Source organism: Cydia pomonella, chromosome 19 (genome assembly GCF_033807575.1).
Source record: "Cydia pomonella isolate Wapato2018A chromosome 19, ilCydPomo1, whole genome shotgun sequence".
In the NCBI taxonomy this organism is placed as follows: domain Eukaryota; kingdom Metazoa; phylum Arthropoda; class Insecta; order Lepidoptera; family Tortricidae; genus Cydia; species Cydia pomonella.
Genome location: NC_084721.1, coordinates 9482985 through 9507605, shown reverse-complemented (window position 1 = coordinate 9507605; position 24621 = coordinate 9482985). Strand labels below are relative to the sequence as shown.

At 34.3% G+C, this 24621-nt stretch overlaps 1 protein-coding gene and 1 pseudogene across 4 annotated transcripts in view; both read right to left on the bottom strand.

The window, feature by feature from the left end:
• Positions 1–24621, bottom strand: part of LOC133528380 (uncharacterized) — a 563200-nt gene that overhangs the window by 348310 nt on the left and 190269 nt on the right. The gene's annotated exons all lie outside the window — the stretch shown is intronic.
• LOC133528610 (craniofacial development protein 2-like) lies at positions 2852–4434 on the bottom strand (annotated as a pseudogene).

The window sequence follows — 24621 nt, the reverse complement described above, 5'->3', positions numbered from 1 at the left end:
CCGAGACAGAATTGTTTCAACTTTTCCCTTTTTAGGAAAAGCTATAATAACTTTAGGCATCATAGTAGATAAGTTACGGCACGTTTATAGAACTTGATTGTATCTTATCTTACACGTATGAAATAAAATGAAGCCAAATTAGCCCTGGTAGGCTTGTTTGATGCGCCGCTACTAATAAGTACTTTATCAAGAACTTGACCTTACTTCGTCTGCGAAGAAGGAACTAAAACTTTTGGAGTAGTTTCCAAAAAAATCGTTTCTTTGTGACGTTCTATCATTTGAAGAATATGCGATGCTATAGACTCAAAATAATAGAAAGGTAGTTAATGTAAAATTTTTTTTTTTTCAACCAGAAGGCGGTTCCTAGCAACGTTTGTGAGCGAGCACTCGCATTATGTCCCTAACAACGGAATGTTATTACACTATCTCGCTAGGCACTGATTGATGCGGGCCTGGGCCTATTGTTCGGCAAGACCTATATAAACGCGACCAGTTACAACGTGATTTATTCCGAGCCTGAAAGCTTATCAGTTCAATGTATTTGGTTGAATGTGTAGGACGTATGGTTTTTCAAAAATGGGTGCCATTGGCAGCCATCTCATTCCATAAAGTAATTACATTATGAATATAATGCTAGCTACTAGTGTGCATATGCTACCTTAAAAACCACAGCTATGCTCTTTCTCGATTTTTTTAAATTATTATAAGAGTTAGGAACAAAAAACTTTTATAATAAGTAATAAATCAAAAAAACGAAGGGCCTTAATACCTATCCATAAAATCGTGTTAAAATATTTTTTATAATGTTAATAACAATCCAGACAGGGAAATGGGGACTACGTTGTATGGAAAAGCGTTGCCCACCTTTCTTCTTAATGTCGGAAGTCAAATGACTTATTTGTATTTAGTTGTTTATATCTATCGGAATATGACAGACTGAAAAGTAGCTTTCAAATAACCCCTCTGTGTCTTATATGTGACTAGAATGTCAAAGTTGACAACTTTACGTTCTTATACCTCCTTTGCATCCACTTACTCGTATTTGATAAGCAATTTAGTTTTCTAAGAACTGAAAAGTATAAAAGAACATACTATTATTACTTTCCCTGCGTCGGTCCGGATATTACTGAATCGGGAACTACGTTCAAAGAAAATTAATACCGACATTTTAATATTTGAATTACTTAGAATATTTAGAAAATGTGTAATATTTTTTGCATTTAGTGTAATGAATGAAGTAGTTCCTTGATTGTTATTTAATTTTAAATAAGTATATTCTGTTATTACTCTGTGTATGTAGGTACTGGTTCTGATTTTAGGACAGCTTAGCTTAAAACTAAAAATGACGCCAATTTTTGAGTACTAATCGTCATATGCAGTTATTATTATTATTACGAGCCTATTGTGCTCCACTGCTGGACAAAAGACTTCCCCTCCTCTTCCACTCGTTATACAGTTATTATTTTATTTTATTATGATATCGTTCGTATCGTATCGTATATATCGTTCTCGTTTTAGGTTATAGCTAGTTTTGTCAAGGCAATACACAAATGTTGGATTGAAATATATTATAAGTACCTATACCTACTAATTAGTTGCACTTGATAACTTAATCAAAACTACGATTAATAGAACATTTCCAATCAAATATTCTTATTACCGCGCACCTACTTTACATTGCTCTCGACTAGCAAATATTTCGCTTTAACATAATTGCTTACAAGCTAGCTAATTTAGATGAGCCCCAGATTTCCCGTGCAATTAATCTGCATCGGTACATTGCGCTGTGCGTAATACACTATGTGCTAACGATGCATGCAAGCCCTGCAATGTATTGAGCAGCGATCCATCAGCTAAGAGCCGGCCCGATCCCATTGGGAGACAAATTGCCGATGTGTCGTGTCGCTTATTCGTGCAATAGCGTTACATGTATTTCCATAGGATTTTTATGGCGGTTTATAGCTTGGAATTATCATGCTATTTAGTTTTAGAAATAATTTTTGAATTGTTACAGAGCACGGTATTAGGAATATAAAAAGAAACTTCTTTACATTGTCTTCTTATATAGTGCATGCACTAATCTTTGTGTAGCTTTATTGGATTCAGTAATTGATTTAGCTGACTTAGATACCTAAGCTGTAACGTATTTTAAAAACAACTACGTTGTATATAGCCTCAAAAAAAAAAAAGTCTGCCCAAAAGCATTCAGTTTATTGCGCAGTACATGTACATCCGAGCTTGTAAAACTGGGACAAAGTATGAATAAGAGATGAATTACTTTGGTTTTGATATCTAAAATATTCTTCACTCTATAGCATTTTGCGTGAGCGGCGCCTTAGAACGTGTTCTTTAGAGTGTCTTTTATTTTTATCCGAGTACGGGAAAACCAAAAGAAACTCTATGTGGATAGTATTTTTTTGAGAGTTAAAAGGTAGCGTTAGAACTACTTATTTTTATATTCCAGTTGACATACGAGTACTTGCAGGGCTAATATGGTGGGCTCTCTATCATTTGTCACCATGCCTGTCACTTTCTAACACGTATATTAAGCGTGAGTGACGGGTATAGTGTTCAGGCCAACATTCTCCAGTTTTCGCCGCCATTCCTCAAGTCTGCTCTGTACCTCGAGTCCGTCTTCACCCACAAGCACAATGTCATCAGCGAAAAGCATACATCACGGTGCCTCCTCCTGTATATCCGACGATAGAGCGACCATAATAAGCAGAAATAGGTAGGGACTCAAAGCCGATCCCTGGTGCAAGCCTACCGTGACACTGAATCTGTCGGTGGTGCCAGCGCGACGACGCGACGCGAGGACGCGTATACAACAACGGTTGTACATTGACCGAATTAGCTCCATATACTTCCCAGGCACGCATTTCTCTTTCAGAGCCCACCACAAAACCTCTCGGGGCACTCTCGTCTCTCAGGCGTCTGTCTATCACTTTTTCCCATATTTTCATGCTATGTGACATGAGCTTTATTCCTCAATAGTTGTTGCATTCCTGTACATCCCCTTTGTTTTTAAATATGGGCACCAGCAAGCTGTCGTACCATTCGTCGGGAATGGTTTCTTCATGCAACAACTTATTGAAGAACAAAGTCAGCCACTTACATCCATCCTCACGCAATAACTTCAATACTTCTCCTAGTATATCATCTGGTCCTACAGATTTTCCATTTTTCTTACTTCTCATAGCCACTCTTACTTCATCCATGCATATTTCTCTCACTACACCCATATTTATCAGTTTGTGATTCAGTACCCTGCTCCAATCATTCTCTTCATTCATTAACCTTTCAAAGTAGCCTTTCCAACGTTCTCTTATGACTTCATCTTTGGTTAGCACCTTTCTTGCATTATCTTTTACACATTTTATATGGGATATATCACGGGAACTCCTTTCCCTTGCTTTGGCAAGGTGGTACAGCTGCTTTTAGCATAGCAACTGCACGTTTTGCCATCTTCTTACATTCTATATACTTTGTTCTTTTTATTGCCTCTTCAAATCCTTGTTCAGCTTTATCCTTTTGCCATTCTCTAAATGCTTGTTTCTTTTGCTTTAATATTTCCTGCACCTCCTCATTCCACCACCACGTTTCCTTATCTATGATGCCTTTGCCTTTCGATTCTTCCAAGACATCTTTCGCTACTCTCCGTATACAGTTTGCCATTTCTTCCCAACATTCGTTCGCATTCAATCCTTCCATATTTTTCATCTCTACCATTTTATCCATCACACGTTCTTTGAATTTTTCGGCACATTCATTCTTCTCTAACATTTTCAATCGTATCTTTGCCGGAAGCCGTTCTTTTTTTTTAAGTGAGTGGACTTTTATTTTCAGAGCGATTACAAGCACCCTATGCTGTGAAGTAAGATGTTCTCCGGGTATGATTTTAATGTCCTTGACACAGTTGATTTTATTTCGCTTTACAAGGAAATAATCAATCTGCGTCGTGTGTTTGCCACTTTTGTAGGTGATCAGGTGTTCATCTCTTTTTTGAAACCAGGTGTTAGCGATTGCCAGGTCGAAAGCGGCGGCTGCTTGTAACAATGCTTCACCCTGCACGTTACGGCTTCCAAAACCGAAGGAAGCCCCCATGCACTCTTTCATACCCTACATTCATTCTTCCCACATGTCCATTAAAATCTCCACCCACGTATATCTCTTCATTTGCTGGTATATCTATTGTGATTGTATCAAAATCCTCCCAAAACTTCTCTTTCGCTACATCGTCACATCCACTCTGAGGAGCATACACACTTATTAAATTGAGTGTGACGTTTTCCAGCATCACTTTTACAGCGATAATCCTGTCGCTCTTCCTGTTAACATTTGTGATACCCTGTTTCAACTGACTATGTAGTACTATACCGACACCATTTTGTTTGCCGTTACTCCCATAATATTTAAACTTACTTAAATGAGAAATATGTTATGTTATGTTATAACATATTTGTTATAGGTTATGCCACTCATTTGTTGCTCATTTTTGCCATATCGAGCTCTGTGACTGACACAGCTGATACCAATTTTGACTGAGCATTGAATTTTATTTTCTCTATATGTAGAGACGTGCGTGTTCGCACAATGACAGAGTTATTACGGTCTTGCAGTACCCATAAAAATAAAACATTACACAAAGGAGCGTATACTAATACTGTTTCGACATTTATTTTTATGTTCGCGACATACAATCAAATTTAATGTCAAGGTCCTATTTTTTCCTAGAAATGATTACTTTCTAGCGTAAAATCTGTTAAAGTTTAACATAGAACTCTATAAGCATATATTATAGCGATTCAAATTGCTGTTAGAAAGAGTTTGAAATAAAGTAGTAATCTTATCAGCTGCTATAATACGCGAATTTCTAATTTCACCGGACTGATTTATGAGTCCTACGAAACACGAGGTAGTAAGTAGGTACAACTATTAGGTCTACTAATTGGTCATCTGTAATACAGGCAATACCTAGTTCAGACTCTAGTCTCTCACAAAGGATCACAACGTCATCTCTTAAAAAAGAATTAAAAGCGGCCGTATTACTCTTTCTAGCTAAGTATAGTACATTCTCAAGAAGTATAGCGTTATAGTTCGTGTCATCCACGATAACGGGCAGATTTGTCGAATCTAACCTTTAATGATATGACATTACGAGTCAAGAAGGCACGCGTCGTCGTGAATAACACGATCTATAGATGTCATCTAGACAGCTTAAATGCACTAATATATTAGCATGTTACACTTCTCATCGTAAATTATCCAAATTAATGGTCTAGTCGTCGGCAAGTGATGTAACAATGGGAAAGCGACGACGTACAATTACTATGTATTAAGGGGCTTACAATAGCTAAATTTGCCGGGACCGGGAAAAAAATGCAGTATGTAATGGGTAATTTTAAACAATAATGTTTTTTTTTTCTACTCGTCGACTGTATAATGGTTGAATAAAGATTTTGTATACCAAACTATAATTGCGTACTTTTCACGTATGGGCTCCCACTCAACTATAAGATTCATTTCGATACGCTGTCGTCAGTTATAAAAAAATTACCAATCACGTGACGGCGCGCTTCCGTAGAAAAGACTTAACGGGCACGAGACGCGGGGCGGGAGTCGCGCGTTTATGTGTACAGAGATACTTACCAATCAATCATTATTTAGGTTTTATAGTAAATAAGTATTATTTTCGATGACTTGTAGAAAAAACTGAAAAGCTATCTATTATATCACGATTGTATAAACTACTATAGTAGGTACTACTCGTACATACCATGTGGTGAATAATGGTTTTCTATATTACAGACACAAAATAATAAAGTTAAAGAAGATTTTAATAAGTTAATTAAAATAAAATTAGTTTATAAGATACCTATAAGTTTTTTTTATCTTAATAAATCGTTAAATTGAGCTCCTAATCATAATCACATATTCTTGTGCAAAAAAAAAACATTCATCTTATCGCATAGCGACGGAATTATTAAACGGAGAGCCGTCACTTAAGGGGTTGACAACTGCCAATGACCCTCTAATTGGCGCGGTTAAACAGTTTTTTACCAAAAGTATTCAAAATCTTCTTACTTACAGACACGAATATGGATTCTATGTAAATTTTTGTGGTAAATGAGATGCAGGATTGTGGTGTGTAAGTACGTATACTTATTTTTTTATTAACAAATAGTTATTACAAAGTAATATAAGGCAGCTGCGAAGCGCTGGTGGCCTAGCGGTAAGACCGTGCGACTTTCAATTCGGAGGTCGCGGGTTCAAACCCCGGCTCGTACCAATGAGTTTTTAGGAACTTATGTTATGTACGAAATGTCATTTGATATTTACCAGTCGCTTTTCGCTGAAGGAAAAATCGTGAGGACCCCGGACTAATCCCAATAAGGCCTAATAGTTTACCTTCTGGGTTGGAAGGTAAGATGGTAGTCGCTTTCGTAAAAACTAGTGCCTACGCCAATTCTGGGGATTATTTGTCAAGTGGACCCCAGGCTCCCATGAGCCGTGCCGGGACAAAGCGAGGAAGATAAAAAGTAATATAAGGCAGCAAAGAACTATGGCTACTCGTGATTTTTTCTGATTTATTTTCTATGATGATGGTGTTTAAGGTTTTATGATAGTTAAATTTGCGTTGTCTTCTGTTTGCTCTACTCATTGCCTTTACATACCTGTTTTATTGATAATGTATGAATCCCATCCACATACCTAGTAAGCTAACATAAATTCTGAAGAATAGTATACCTAACGTATTTTATTAAATCAATATACTTTGTTCCGAAGATTCATTTGTAAAAGATATTTCAATATTGATTTCCAAGGAACACAGGAAATTAGTGTTTTTGATCTTCAGTCAAAGGAATACGATGTTTCACTCGTATTCATATTACTTTATTATTTTGTTTACTTTTATGTATTTATATACTGCTGTACCTTTAATTCGTTTACAGTACATATGGCGCTACTTTACCGCACTAGTGCGAAGATTAGCAGATTACGTAACTATGTCGTAAATTTAAAGAGCCATATGTACTGTAAAACGTTGTGCGATACTCGTGGCGATATAAAACACTCCCTTCGGTCGTGTTTTAATTTATCCCCACTCGTTTTGCACTTGTATCGTAATGTACTATAACGTAACTAGTGTTTACTCTTATTAGGGCCTGTTTCACGATATCCAAGTAAAGTATTGGATAGCTAATTAACAAATAAATTAACGGTCAGATAAAACTTTCTGCAAAACTTAACACTTTATCTACCAGTTAAGCTTTTTTGAAGATTGTGAAACGCCAACTATGACTTTATTTGTCAAATAAGTGGCAAGTGTGGACTTACTTGGACACTGTGAAACAAGCCCTTAATATTATTTTGAAATAAATAAGTATCTACATGTTATATTTATAGGGTAATTCCACGAGACTGTAACGTCAGTTACCAATTATTTCGTGTGTTCTTACAATAATTAAGCCAATTTAAGTATCCAGATATCTACCTGTAGGGCTACGCCAGATATACAGACGCTTAAATTTGCTTAATAAATTTAAGATCACACAAGAAATGGTAACTGAAGTTACAGTCTCGTGGAATTACCCATAATACAAAAAGCCTTAAAGATTTTGAACAGTAGATCCTGCCTTAACAATAACACTGCCTTATCAAATAATATTTGGTATGTTATACAATAGTAGTAGATTTAGGAGGGATCATCACGAGTATCACGTGGTGTACGTGAGTAACTATTTGAGCCGAAACTCGGTTCATAAACTCACAATCGTATTTTGATGCCTAATTATGTGCAGTTACATACACTGCTTTATCTACACACATTATATTATAAGCTCTCTATGATGTGTTCAGGAACCGTATCTTATGAGTTGATGACTGCGATTGCGGAAACATTTCTTAAGGTGGCGACTGACTTGTAACATTTCGGTGTAATGTAACGCGATACAACCCGAGCATTACAACAGTCAGTGCAGCGTGCCGAGCCGCTCGACGCGAGCACCGCGTGCTCCACTCGGCTGTCGGTTTTTACGCGAATCCCTTTGAGTGTTACAAAGGTGGCGACTGACTTGTAACGATCGCCGTGAACGATACATTACAAGCAAATGTTACAAGTCAGTCGCCACCTTTAAAATGCCATCTCAAGTATCTCAACTGATATTGGAATTGAAGTCATTCTACTTTTTACTGCAGGTATTTGATTTTTGTATGTGTAAATTATGTATTTTTTTTTAAATTTCCTTATCAATATAAAGCACATTTTAATGCCGCACTAATAAAATGGAACCAAGGTAAAAAATATTTTATCTATTTTTTTATAAGTAACAAAGTTGTCATTATAAGTAAAAGGGCAGAGACGGTAACATAGTTGTATGTTTGCATACTCCAGGCTATAAATTCTAAAAATAAAGGAGTCAAATGTTGAGGCCTATTCTGGGCTTATCATGTTATAATAGCTAGTGTAAGTTAAAACACATTACGAATATTACAATTTCAAGATTCTTTGAAATCGCAAAAACCTGCAGTAAAAAGTATAATATAATGACCCCAAATCAATTATTATTCTACAGATGTTCGGAGTATAAACGTAATTATAAAATCGAATTGTGACGGTATTTGGTGCTACGCAACAATAACAAAATACAAGAGATTTGTTCTAAAAATCAGTTTATCTTTATGCTGGCGTTATCGTTAATTTGCTGTTTTGAACGCATCATAGACGGTGTATGATATGTGTATGGATAAAATTAATTTAAAGTACCTACACAGTACTGGATTGTCACAAAAAGCGTCTGGCCAAGCTCTCTGTAACACAGCTCGCCTCAAAGATCCATTAACTAAACGTCTTGAGACCATTCTTCGCAGATCCCGTCTTTTGCGACGTTATACCCCCCGGCGCTTAGCGGGATTCATACAAAAATGTTCAAATGCGCACTCTGACTATAATTGTGACATTGTTTCATTGAATCAAAGACTCTTTGTTGTGTTTGTTTTTGTGTTTAAATTAATTTCCAGTAGACAAAGAAAAATTATGAATATTTTGATATCTATTTTATCTCATTCCAGCTTATTAACCGTATTTCGCATTCCGAGTTGAGACACTTTATTTGACTCGGTTACAATAAATTTTAGCTTTAGATCAAGCTAAGTTGCGACGGATTTTGATAGCCTAGACTATTTAAGTGTTATTTTAAACAAGCTTTATGAAATTATGACGTAACGTATTATGAGTATTTTAATATTGTTACATATTTTAGATGTCAATCGCGCTTTACTCCAAGTATTTGTTTGCAGCATTAAAACAGCATTCTTGAGGATGATTTTGCCCCAAAGTTACATAATATCCTCAAATATGTTTGTCTAGTAGGCCTCGCTAACGCTCTCCGTAACATTTACATAATTCAAACATACAAATACCTAAATAAACACATTACCTCCAGCTTTGGTACCGACAGGCGGACTTAATATACACTTCTCCTTATTTGCGCACGTATCACTGCGGTATGTTTAATAAAGGTGCAAGGAACATGTAAGAAACCCTCTTCATGACTTAATGGTTGGTAACCATTGAATTCGTGTTTTCGTTGATTTACAATATCGGTACACTATTTTATTATTTTACATATTACTAACCTATTGTATATACATATTTATAACGGAGTAGGTATACGAACTTCACGAATAAAAAAATCCGTCTGAACGTAATTTTGCCAGAAACTTATGAATAAGAGTTTTTCGATATACGCTTGCACGTTTGTATTGGTGCAAGTGGAACGTACTAATATTGAAATATTATGTAAATAAATGAGTAATATTTCAAATGAAATCGCTTCACGCATCTTAAGCACTACGCTACAACACTACAGCGTGCACCGGCATAGCACTGCTGATCGCGCGCACACACACACACACACACACACACACACACACACACACACACACACACACACACACACACACACACACACACACACACACACACACACACACACACACACACACACACACACACACACACATACACATGTAATGTGAAATTGTCATTATGTACTATGAAATTCAGTTTGCAAATATGTACCTAGTTTATTTAGGAAACAGTTATTGTAAACCTCAAACGGAAGAGCGGGGTTTCATGACACAGATGTATATATTCATCTACTAGGAAACTCCAGCCATTATATTATAATTGTAATTTATTTGTTACCCAAATAAACATTTTTCATTTTTTCATTTTCATCGTCGGTTCTATACCAAGGCCATTTTGCTAAAGATCGTATCAAATATGTAGCAGATTTAAAAGAAGCTGTAATTTTTAAGACCGCGTTAAGCACATTTGACGGTCTTTAATAACGTGTCATGTTACTCGCAAGCAAGCTAGAATAGATCCAGACGGCGGCGGCGCTTTCAGCTCAGATGCTGCTATAATTACATTATTACACCCACACATCTTTGGTTCGATCCAATATATGTATGTTCAAAATTATTGATTATATTTTATCTGAGTTTATTAAAAAACATACCTCAAGATAAATAAGTACAACTGAAATGACAAATTAAAATAAAACAACTTAAGCTAAACCAAAGGTTAAACCTAGCTTAAAAATCCTAGATATTGTGAAATGAAACACTTCACTGCGTTACTTTGCCAATCTAAGATTTATTAAATTTTCTGAGCGTTAGACAGATCAGCTTAATTTATTTTAACTTTAAAAGACAAAACATAAATCTAAAATTATAATATGAATAGTAATTATTAAAACAAAATACGTTGGAGCAGCTTCCTCTTTAGTTAAATTACCGACGTTTCTAATGAATACGAGCGGTAGGGTATTATACACATAGGGATATTCATCTTTGTTGAACTCCCTGTTAAACGATGGCTCTTACCTCCATACCCGGAACATCTTCGATGCGCCATTTTGCTATTGTCCAACTGCGTCCTTTGTTCAAACAAGCCACTTTTGATTCCGAAGAGAAAATTACTTTTTACTTTTGCTTCACTTCACTTAAATTTTCTTTAAGTAGGGCGCTCAAACTCCATGAAGGCTAATTATAAATTTACTTGTTGGGAGAAACTAAACTTAAGGCAGTTAGGAAAAACTAGAGCGTTTTGACGAAGATAAATGCGTACTATGTATTTATTTGACACATAACCCCAAAAACTTATGAAAGTAACTAAATGAGTTTAAATATTAAATAAATTTCAAATGTATGCTACTTAAAATTACTTTGTAATTCGTTTTTTTTTAAGAATTGCGTATTCAATATGGATATTGTTACACAATAATGTGTAATTTGCTATGGAAATCCTATGTCACTTGGCACATTATTGCATCGTGTATAGATTAAATGATTTAATTTAATTTGAGCAGGTATTTACTCTTTGTAATGCATTGTCCTAGTAGTATAATTAAATTCAACTAAAATGTGCTCTCTTACTTAATAATTACAACAGTATTTAAGGAGATGTGTATGTATCACGCATTTTATGTACAAAGTGGAACATATCACAAGTTATAGCACGATATAACAAAAGCAACACAAACATAAACAAGGCCCACAATGCAACTGAAGTGCATTGGAGTCACTGAACAATTCACTGGAGACCCGTGCCGTGCCCTGTTTGCTGGGCGTAAATGGACAAAATTTACTTTATTTCCAGAAACTAAACAAGAAGATATTATGTTGTATTTCTAGTTAACAGAAAATAATGGCGAAAGTTAAAGGTCCCTTTTTAGGGTTCCGTACCCAAAGGGTCAAACGGGACCTTATTACTGAGACTCCGCTGTCCGTCCGTCCGTCCGTCCGTCCGTCCGTCCGTCTGTCACCAGGCTGTATCTCATGAACCGTGATAGTTAGTCAGTTTAAATTTCTACAGATTATGTATTTCTGTTGCCGCTATAACAACAAACACTAAAAACACAATAAAATAAATATTTAAGGGGGTCCCATACAAAAAAGTGATTTTTAGATAATGGTACGGAACCCTTCGTGTGGGAGTCCGACTCGCACTTGGCCGGTTTTTAGTTTTTTTGTAAATGAGTCGTAAACGGTGGCCCATGGCAAAAAAAATTCACGCAAATATAGTGCAAAAAATTGCCTACAACAAAGATTCCATACTTCTTTTCGCTAGAATCAACATTTATTAAGATATTAAAGCGGGAATTTTAATTACAATCAATTTTAGTGTTCAATTTTCCATATTTTCGTAAATAACTCGTAAACGGTGGCCAACAGCAAAAAAACTTTGATAAACGTAAATAATTTACAAAAAAATTTCTACAAAAAAGATAAGTACACTTTTCGATAGGATCAATATTTAAAAAGATACCAAAGCGGGAATGTTAATAATTATCAATTTAAAGTCTCTTTTTAGTTTTTCATAAATAACTCCTAAACGGTAGCCCTTAGCAAAACACGTTCTTGTACATGAATAATGGACATAATATTTCCTACAAAAAACATTGTAAATACTTTTCTCTATGATCAATATTTAAAAAAGATATTTTAGGGGGTAATTTAATTACAATCAATTCATATGTCCTTTGTTTTAGTTTTTCGTAAGTAACTCATAAAGGGTGCTCCAGTGCAAAAAAAAATGTTATTACATAAATAATTACATAAAAATTCTTACACTCTTTACCTAGGATCAATATTTAATGAGATATTAAACGGCAAAAGTTAATTTAATCAATTCTACACATTAATTAAGTTTCTCGCTTTAAAAGCTTAATCAATATTGATCCCAGGGAAAAGTGTACTGTATGTTTTTTGTAGAAAATCTTATTTTAATTGTTTATATATATATATTTGCTACAGGACATAATTTACAAATTATTTACGAAAAACTAAAAAAGAGACCTGAGAATTAATTATAATTAACATTCCCCCTTTAATATCTCATTGAATTTTGATCCTAGTCAAAAAATGTACAGAACCTTTTTTGTAGAAAATTTAGTTTTTATCATGTATGAATAAATTTTTTTTTGCAATAGGCCACTGTTTACGAGTTCTTTATGAAAAACTAAAAAATTGGGACCTGCGAATTGATTGTGATTTACTTTCTTCCTTCAATTTTGTTTTAAACATTGATCCTAGAGAAATATTTTGGAATACTAAATATTTTTTGTAGAAGATTTTATGTTAATTATTTATGCCTATTTTGTTATGAGCTGCCGTTTACGAGTTATTTACGAAAAACTAAGAAGCGTCTTTAAAATGGATTATTATTAATATCGCCGCTTTAGTGTCTTTTTAAATATTAATACTAGTGAAAAGTGTTCTTATGTATCTTGTAGAAAATTTTATTTTAATTATTTACGTATAAGTAAGATATTTTTTGCTACAACATGTTGTCATACTTTACAAATTATTTACGAAAAACTAAAGAAAAGCAACCTTAGAATTGATTTTGATTCCCGTTAGCGCCACCCCCATCCATCAGTATTTTCAGTATGCTGTGTAAGACACCTATGCCTACAACTATACCAAAATTCGTTTATACACGAATTATTTCCACCATTGGGCTGTTTTTGATAGGATTTTTCAGTAGAGAGAAATACGTATTATTACAGTTGATATAAAAAAAAGTAATCAGTTACTAGCTTTGCCATGGCTGTAAAAAATAAAGTTAAAAAGATATCACTGATCTTAAAATTACAAAATTGAAATAGATGACATATATGAAATAAATCCCTTAACCGATTCCAATTTTGTGACATATTTTAGTTTATAAGTTACAATATAGCGTCTCTACTTTCACATAAGCCGCCTCTTATTAATATAAGCAAGTATGTATCAAATAACATAGCGTTAAATCTAAGGCATTGGTATATTTAGACCAAGATGGAATATTTAACCCCGCTGAGAACGAAATTCAACCGACGACCAAGTTTTCAATCCCAGGGGATCAAAACTCCTTAACTCGAGATTCCGCCCCTTGACCGCGGACTGCCACGGCCAGTCGGTTTTCCTTACAGGTGTTATAGACTAAACCCCTTCGAATTACTTCTAAGTAGAACCAACTTTTCTACTTGGAATTAATTGGCCGTCGAGTAGAGTTTCACGGTCTAGTTTCAAAGAAAATTTAATCCTTTGACTTCACATTTTTCATTTCTGGCCAGGTACATAGTGTATTAGCAAAAATTTAAAGACTTAAAAATAACTTGACTACTAACTATTAATAACTTAAATGTATTCGGTCTAGTATTACAATCAATGTAATTTTTAAAGTGGACACGACAACTTGCACTTTGATTAGCTATTATGTTTCAGATGTAACTACATCGAAGCTACACCAAAGCCAAAATGAGAGCCAAAGTTGAATATATCTACAGCGCATCGCACTAGAAACACCCTACTCTGTAGAATAGAACACAACACAATAACGAACAACATACATTACAATGGCGAACGTCACGGATGATTTTCATCAGATAGAGAAAACCTATCCTATTGTTGCGCCTTACCGATGTTTGGCACCTTCAACCTTTTTTTCAGCAGTGATGATGCCAAATTGAATTCTTAACTACCAAACACTGGGCAGTTTACCTTACTTAGCTATATGCCTTTATTTTATTTAGTGTCCTAACTACTACTGGGCAAAGGATCTAAAGTTTCCCGCCAGTCTTTGTCAAAGGCGTCAAGCTCGACCTGACATATCCGACACCCAATTTTTGTGAGACCCAATGGGTTTTGGCTCATAAGTCATCCAGCGTAAACAATAGACGGTCATATCAACAGACGGTCGTGTCCAGCCCGGTCCCATTTAAGCTTGGCGACAGTTTCAGCGACGTCAGTTAATCGAGTTTTGGAGTTCAGTATTGTATTTGTAATGCAATCTGTTATCTTCACGTTCAGAGCACTACTGAAAATCTGCAAATTAAATTATACAGCCTATAATCTCTTTACTAAACTAAGAGAATATACCGGGTGGACTTTGTAACAGGAGCAATAAATTAAACTGCAGGTTGTACTCCTCAAACTGACCAACATTAGTTCAGCGAGTTTTAAAAACTCATGTTTTGATTTTTAATTCTCTTTCAAGTTTAGTAGTAGTCTATGACACAATGTATTGGGAATTTTGCTATGTTTATTGTGTGACAAGCAATGTCAATTACAATGATGTTAGCGTACATTGAAGATAATAATAAATTTCTATGAAAAAAATGAAGTCTAAAGACTTCATAATTATTAAAAGTTGTTAAACAAAAGAGGAGGTACAATGTATTCTTTAATTATTTACTTGTGTTACAGGGGCAACCGGCAGAATGCTTATATTAAATTTAATATAGTGTCTACATCTAACAACATTTTATACAAAAAATATACACATACCAGTGGTATTTTTCTTCTTCGCTTTCGTTACCGTGCTTTAATTATGATATATATGTATACACTCAATCAGCAACACCCGGTGGATGGCGCTAATTTACCCTATTTCTCTAACCAATTAGCTCAAAATACCTTGAACTAATTTCTTAGCAGCTGCAATTAATGTGAAGTTAATTAATTTTCCTTCTATTTCAGCCCTTCTTGCTTGAAATTTTGCTGTGTTTATTACACATAGTGCATTGTAATTATCCAGTAAATTATAACTAGGACCTTAAACATATATGGATTACATTTTACTAAGTGTTCAGGTGTAAATATATCATCGTAATTATAATTTGAATCTTGGAGAAATACTTTATTACCATAAAAGACCTTAGGTAAGTAAACCAAACGTGACTCTCCCTTGCAGGTAATTTGATAGACGAGAGAAAGTTATAGCTCTTAGGCTATGTGCAGCCATTCGCTTCGATATTTTTCTCGTATGCGGTCTTACCGTATACGATACCGTGGTTCACACGGCGCTTATTCGATTCAGTTTTTTCACGTATGCAGTCTTACCGTATACGATACCGCGGTTCACATAGCGACTATTCGATTCTTTTTTGCCGAATGAACCACCAGTTGTTTAGTACACGCCATCATGGATCTTCGTGTTTCGCTTCTTTTATGTTGGTATTTTAGAAAGAGACTACCGCGTACAAGGAGATAATAGTACGGCTACCGCCAGTTTGATACTGACATACGTATTCACTAGCTTGTTCGTAACTTATTTTCTATGCATCTTACTCGTACTCGCATATTAATGCGAGCGAGAAAGTAAGTTACGAAGACGTTAGCGCATATCTTAGTTTGACACTGCTAAACGCAGTTGTGGTCGTCAATCCTTTATTGAAACGGGTGCGTTGCGAGAAAATAGATAAGACTCTTTTTCCAAAAGCATTGCATTCGATTAATTCGTTTCGAGAATCTTACTCTAACATACTTTACAAAAAATATATATATAATTCCTAATATTCATGAAAATACAACAGGTTTAATATGAGTTTATAAATAGCCGTTAGACTTTAGGAACGTTAAAAATTATGTGAGCAGTTTCAATATTATATGCGTATTGGACGAGGCTGAAGTCGTTTGTCAGAACATTCTGACGCCGAATGAGGGTCAAGAATGTGATTGGTTTCATGGCACAGTTGGCACCAACTGTTACAAATAGCGGTGACGATGTGTTTCGGCAAATAAGGTTTATTTGAGTTAGTAAAGAAATGAATTATCAAATAATCGGGCTTTGATTTCTGAAGCATACCTAACCTACACTCAAGCAATTTCACAAGTTCCCAGTTTACAGAATAACTGGATGGTAAAATGTCAAGATCAGATATCAAAAAGGTCGTAATTAAAACAAAAAAATTACTCTAAAATAATAACACTGATTGACTAGCACGTTGTTATTCTTTCGCAGATTAGCAAAGTAATATTTTTTGTTTTAATTAGTAGTAGTTTTAATGGATAATTTCCGCAAACGCCTGATTTTATTCATTATCCAAAAAGGTCGTGTCGGGCTATTAGGAATTTTTTGTATGTTTTTGTATGGACGTTATTCGTTTCGAATCGTTATTATTTATTTCTAGTTCTCTACTGTTATCTGTTATTTATACTTTCTTGAACACTAATATATGAAATAATGTTTAATATTATAATAGGTTTGAAAAAAGTCTGCATTGTCTATTTCTCATCACAGCACTTGTACTTTATAATCACTAAACCGTTAATGACCAACCTTACAAAACCAAAATAAAATTAATACAGTTTTCATACTAAGTGCATTACTGCCAATTTACAAAAAAAGTATTTTCATGTAATTACAGTCTAGTGAACGTCAATTAAAAACAAAGTTCACCATATACAATGTTTTTCATTTTGACCTATCCCGCGCTTATAAAATTAATTTTGTTGTAGTCGTAGAAAAAGTATTGTATGCAATGCAACGTTGTATACGGGATATATTATGAGATGCATTGCAGACAATTGCATTGCAAAGACGCAAACGCATTATTATCTAAAAAAAACGCTAAGATTTTTCAAAACTCTGCTGGGTGATCCCCTTGCATTTTATCATCAATTTGAATAAAATCACGGGCTAAGGCTATCATTGGTATAAAATAGGTACATTTTGCGATTATTACAGTGGTACCTATACAATATTCTGATCTAAATTGCATAAATTTTCAAATATTTCAGATATTTCCATTGCAGAAATAGAAATTTTATAGGTACTTTGATGTGAGATTCTTCAAAATATTATTTTACGTCCAAGCATAACTGCAACACTTTGATTTTCCATTCATACCTATAAAATCCCTTACCTATAAATAAAAACGATATTTATGTTATTTCGTTACATTTAGTTATATAGTACTGTGCAGTAAGTTACTCCAATAAATTAACTCCACTGTTCTTTCACAAACAGTACAAGGTTATTTTTACTTTAAAAACAATAGCCAGCACTTTCAGCAAAGAACATTTAATTACTTGACTAAATTTAGCCGACTCAAAGTTTTTTAAGCCACAATTCCCTCGCCAAGACGCAGAAGATACACAATGAGAGTAGAAAGTCATTCATCAACATTATCTCGGTAGCAAGAACTTGGCTGTAAGTTGCAAACAGGCTATGTTCTCTTATTCCCATTTCTAACTACGCCGAGCAGTTTAACGGTCAAGCTAACCAGTATAAGGTTTTAATTAAGCTGTACTTAGAACATGTACTGTTTGGAATGTGTGGATCACCCGAGAATCTAAAAAATGAGATGACACATGCGACGAAAATCGCGTGACTACTTCCATACATAATTTAAGTTTCGATCTTTTATCATTTTGGCTAGGCCCCCTGAGCACTTAATCACCTAGGCTCAGTAGTCGACTGGTATAACACAATTTTACTTGCGTTGTTGATAAACCAGTGATAAGGCGGGATCGACCGGTTTCTGTGACACATACGAGATTGTTGCATTGTTTCAGTAATGGGGGCTTATGTGATATGGCAATTAAGAGAATATTGACCGTAGAAGGGATCAAAAAGGGCCAAATGGGATTTGGGTGTATCCCTTTTGAGCCATTGTTATCGCTTCTCAATTATGTACAAATATAATGGATTACTTACTTGTTTGGATTGCCTGAGTTGGAGCTAGTGATAAAAAAATGTATTATATTCTTGTATTAGTTAGGGTATAAATATATTATACTACTTGTCATCCACGATGACGAGCAGATTTGTCAAGTCTAACCTTTAATAACATGACATTACGTGTTAAGGCACGCGTCTTCGTAAAAGACACGATCTATATTAATAGTCGAACTAATGTTATGAAAGTCAAAGCACATAATGACATGTGTACAGATAAGCACGTCGCACGCGATTGCGGCGCACTCCGGAGTACTTACGCTATAATTGCATTCCATGAAGTGCAGCCATCGAGAAATCACGCTGCAGTGCCTGGAACGCGTAAGGAACGTAAGAGTAGAGTACGTCTTAGAGTGAGACATCGTATGATTAAGACAGGAACCAATTACATTGCCTTAACCTCTTACAACTGGAAAGTTCGGTGAACATGAGGCTTATTCTAATTGTAACAATAGACTATGCATTTTATCTGGATTTGTTGTGAATTAGATCATCATTTAAATTAATAATAATAACCCTTCGTTGTTAAAAAAAATATTGCTTATCGATACACTTTACAAAATAATGTCCCCGCCGCATCTGTCTGTATGTATGTATGTTCGCGATAAACTCAAAAACTACGCAACGGATTCTTGAGGTAGGTTTAGGAGTATAATTTGTTCAGTAACCAGTGCGAAGCCGGGGTGGATCGCTTGTATGTAATATTTCGTAAGTATCCATTTATGTTACTGACTTTGCTTCTATATGACTCAATTATATGAATTATGTTTATTGTTGTGTTTGATCAAATGTAACAAAGAAATTGAACTACGTTGAATTTAAAAGGCAGTTAACGTAAAAGATCACAAATTAAAGTATTAATAGGGATAGCGAATACACTCAATTTAACGCATTTAACGACGCCGAAGTAACTCACGCATGACTTAATTTCATTGACTGTTAGTGATTAGGTGATACTTAACGACCTATCTCCGACATGATCTACTGGCAAAAGCGCGACAAATGATTGTCTAACAATTTAAGTTTTTTTTTTTCAATTATTTAATTTACAAGGCTAATTAATTCAACTAAGTATATGTATATCGTATATAATTATAGAATCATTACATTAAAAAAGTAAAAAAACCGGGCAGTTTCCCATTATTTGTCTTTAGTATTCACGTTTTCGGGTCGATATTTTATAGGTATCTAAAATATAACTGGAGCAGTATACCTAATGCCAATGCTCAAGTTTAACCGTAAATGCTTCAACAAAGCTACTTTAGCTTAAGTATCCGATCGCATTTGATGATTATCAAAGGCTAGCCAACTTATAAACTTTACGGAGCAGTAGGTATCTTTATTGTGATTTGGAAGCAGTAAATGAAAACATGGATGTGAGACGTACTAAACACAATTTTTTTTTAATTAAATCCTATAACTATTTGCCGCCATAGAGTAGTATGCACAAGGTAATATGTTATAACAATATTAATCTTTTGAGGAATTTGTTCGAAGGATAGTTTCATAAAATTATGAGAGATTTAATCAGGAATTAAAATTTAAACAAAAGTCTCATTATTGAAAAGAAATCACATACTCGATCTAGTTTATAATGATAAAAAATACTCACCCTATTTTGCATTGCGGAGATAATGGTAGGTAGGATAAATTTACTCAAACCTGATGTTGAAAAGCCGAAGCAATCTCACGCCGTACCTCTTTCATCCACAATTCTCTGCAGAAATACGCTTTCTAAAGGAAATCATTGTATTGCCAGCCTCAGAAGGCTTCTCATAAAATGCTACTCAGTTACCAGATTTCATTCAAACGTTTTCGTACGCGCAGAAAATATTTTTACAATAAATAATATGAAAATGTCGCATACTTCTCCAACACAATTCCAAGGTAGCCCAGAAAGGAAAATATGCTATTTATCAATAAATATCGATGAACTTTTCTAACATTTTCCACATATAGTGTTCAAGGGTCTGACGGGCTTATAGCAGAATAACTCCAAAAATATAAAATGAGACTTGTAATCTGTCTTGTGGTACAGGAATAAGCAAATGACATGCAAATTTTGACAACATTTTAAATTAATACGAGAGGGATTGGCCTCTGTGGCGCTTTGCTATAATAAGCAAAGCAGGCGCTTCATGGATCTAATTTTGACCCGAACATAGAGTACAATCTCGCTAATTCGGCACTATAGCTGACACAAGATATCTATGTATTTAAGTATTTATAAATATCTATATATTATATATATCGTTGTCTAAGTACCCTCAACACAAGCCTTATTGAGCTTACTGTGGGACTTAGTCAATTTGTGTAATAATGTCCTATAATATTTATATTTATTTATTTATAATATTTAAGATAGGTTAAGTGGAAAATTCGGCTTACTGGGAGTTAGAGCAAATCTGCATATATTTTGATGTTTTTTTTTTTAAGTGTGTCGTATAAATACACTATACTAAAATAATATATTCAAAAATCAATCGACCCTTATATGGTTTTTAGCTACTAATAAAGTTCAGGCCGTGTGATAAATTAAGCAGAGATAATAAATTTGGACAGATATAGTTATCAATTGCATTCCTGTTTAAGTGCCGGATTACTGAGTGTACCTTACCATCGAAGTACCGGATTACCCATTTTACTGTCCTTGAAATATATATGAATATCTATATGGATGAGAATATTATTTTAAAATGTTATGTTTAAGTACAACAACTAGTAATTTTGAAAAAAATGCACACATAATGAGTATAATAAAATACAAGTAGTTATTCCTAGACATGTATTTCCTAAAATTAACTACAAGCACGTGTAGAAATCTTTGCTACATTTTTTATCTAACAACATAAGTGCGATATTTTATTCCCGTGGGTCGGGACCCCTGTCTTTCCCAGAAACGATTAAGGTGATCCAAGTATGCGTTATTGCTGGCCTGTGGAATTTTGTATATTCTATTTTGTATCGAAGGTCAAGTTGGTTCGCTGTTACGTTCTTATTAAGCCAAAAAATGTGAAAAAATATTGAATCTATAATAGAATTGTTTCCGATTTTTTTAATACACTCTATATTTAACCAAACGTTGCCCTAACATGCAACTTTAATTCTAAAAACGGCTTTAAATATGTCGAATAAACAAAATAAATTAGGACAGATATTTTCGCGCCCAAAACGCTCTTTGAAAATGGTGTCACGTCACAGTTTACGGTTTGACACGTAACTACATACACATGTAACATGTAATGGAAAATACGAAGTTTCAACTGACATTTGTCATTTGTTCTCGATCGTCTAGCTGTCAACAGTGTCAAAGCGAGAGTTGTGACTTCATCGGAATTTTCAATGACGTTTCGAATTAGGTGACGTGACATGTGCCACAAGATATTTTAAATTCAATATTTACAAAAATATGGTCATTACAGGTCCACCAAAAGAAGTTTAACATGTTCTTATAATCCAAAAGGATTTATTGGGATACAATTAGGCCCTAAGATTTGTAGATGGACACAACCCTATTTACACAAATAATGATATATATAGCTTTAATAAAAAAAAGTGTCAGCATTCATGCACTCTACTTGTAGATAACACAACTTTATTGCCATTTGCAACCATATAGGTAAAGTATTTACATTTTATACGCTTGACTTTGTCAAATCCATAATTTCTGCGGGGGCCATAGTTCAAACCTTGCCAAAACCCTTTTTTTGCTAGGTATTTTATTCTACGGTGGGTCGAAGTTCTAACCTAACCTACCCCTCCTTTTGCTAGGTAATTGGGTCAAAATTCTTTTCGTTATATTGGCACGCTTGCATCTATGTCTTCTATTAAATAAATAAAAAAAATCGAGTGATATGAAATTCCTTCTCATACAAAAAGCTCTACTCTGTCAGATTTATTGGGGCCAAAAACAAGACAACGAAAAGAATTTTGACTACAGTTATCGTTTGTGCGGAGTCGCAGTTCCAACCTACCCTAACCCATTTATGTCATGCAACTAATTATGCCACACAAATAATTATGTGATGTCACTTGTTAGAACAAATAATATGCGTTAGGGTATGTAATCTCTATGGCAATGTATATAAGATGAAGTGAAAATATACCTTATGACCATTATACCAATAATAACATTATATATGCCGTTAATTAGATATTCCGATAGTATTCCATTTATTACGTTATTCACAATAATGATTTATCAAACTATAATATAAAAAAAAGTAATTATAAAAAATGTTGTGTACTCCCGACTTTGATGTAGATAAATACATGTGATAATCACAAAAATAATGATAAACTAATAAGAAGCAAAATAATTATGTTGAATAAACGGATTTATATGTAAGACTTGACACTGTGGGCAACCAATTGCCACCAATTTCAGTTTAATACAAAAACCTGATTCCTGAAACAGTAAATTGGCAGCACTTAATGTCTTAAGTGATTTAAATCGCCGAGCCGCAAACGCTTTGCGAGCGCAATCACAGCGAATGAGCAGCTTGGCTTAATAAGACAAAGAAGGTTCACTCTTTTTTCTATTGCACAAGTTTTACAAATTTAATTGACTGATAAAATAAACGAGAACTTATTAAGACTGAATTTATAATTGGTTTATCAAAGAGGTGTGTCAGAAATATGACTACGCAATTTAGTATAATTGAGCACATATTATATCAATCTAATTCCATATAAAACTCAATAATCTCAAATATAAGAATTATGACATACGGCCCGATTCGAACTTTAAGATACATGAAACATTGATTAAATATTTCAGTGTCAAAAGTGACGTTTTTGTTTGGAGAAACGTCACTTTTGACACTGACATATCAAATCCATATCGTATCTTTAGCAAATGTTTCACGTATCTTAAAGTTCGAATCAGACCGATAGTGTGAAATTGAGCCTCACAGAATTTATGTTAAATAAAATTAATAGGGTAATAACTATATGTAGTATACAATACAATATACAATACTTAACTGTAATTTAAGTTTGAATATAACAGGGAATTGCTTCATACTTTTATTCTGTACCATAGCTCGCATCAAAGGAGCCTCAGTGACTGTTCTGTGCCGACACGGTTTTTTTTCAGTGCCTCTTTGGTTTTGTCCCGCTGGCGCTTTGCAATGGTAATCTTAGACGCTTTTACTCGCGTAAGCGGCATTTTTATATGAATATGGATCGGTTTAAGCTCGTTTTCAAGGCATTAATCCTTTCATTTGCACCGCAAAGATTTAAGCAGGTTCATACGATATCAGACTCAACCTAATTATGTCATGCAAGTGATCTCATTCTCAAATTTGTAGTAAATTTCAATTTTCCTATACACGATGAAATTAAATCGGTGATCAGGAGTCGGAGAATATTAATGGCCAACCTAAATAGAATCCAATACGCGAGATCTCATGCAGTTTACTTCACCGTCTAATTAGTTACAGTTAATGATATCGTTAAAATGAGTGACTACTGGATACTTGGACATCTTATTTTTATTGAAAGAAAGTAGGTGTACGTCAAGTGCCATCGCTTCGGCGGGAAATTTAACAATAAGTCAATGACATGACAGCTTATTGCTCATAAGGATTTTTTATGGCTGTTACTTTATAAAGAGGGTTTTAAAGCCCTTTGGACTAAACCATTGGTAGGGTAGCAATAAATAACAATTAAAATTTAATCTCAACTTAAAAATTGGGTTTCATATAAAATAACTTAAAATTGTGTAGTGCTACACATATGTGATCGCCATCGATGACTGAATTAGAAAAATTATTTCCTGATCACCGATAAATTTCACTGCGTGTGTACTAATATAGGTACACGTAGTGTTAAAACCATTTGTTTAAAGATCAAATATTTCAATATTTATTTCTATAAAGGTTTAATCTTCACTTACGTACCTACCTACATTAATGTAGTTGTAGCCCTTTAAATACTTAAGTACTTAAAACAAATTCCATGATTGTACTTTGTGTAAGACTCGTATTTATACATTAATAAATTTTTAAGTAGTGTGTTGCGGAACGGTATTAAGTTGTGTGGTCGTCTATCACTCAAAAAGGTCCTTTATATATAATAATCTACCGACTGCGCCAAGATAA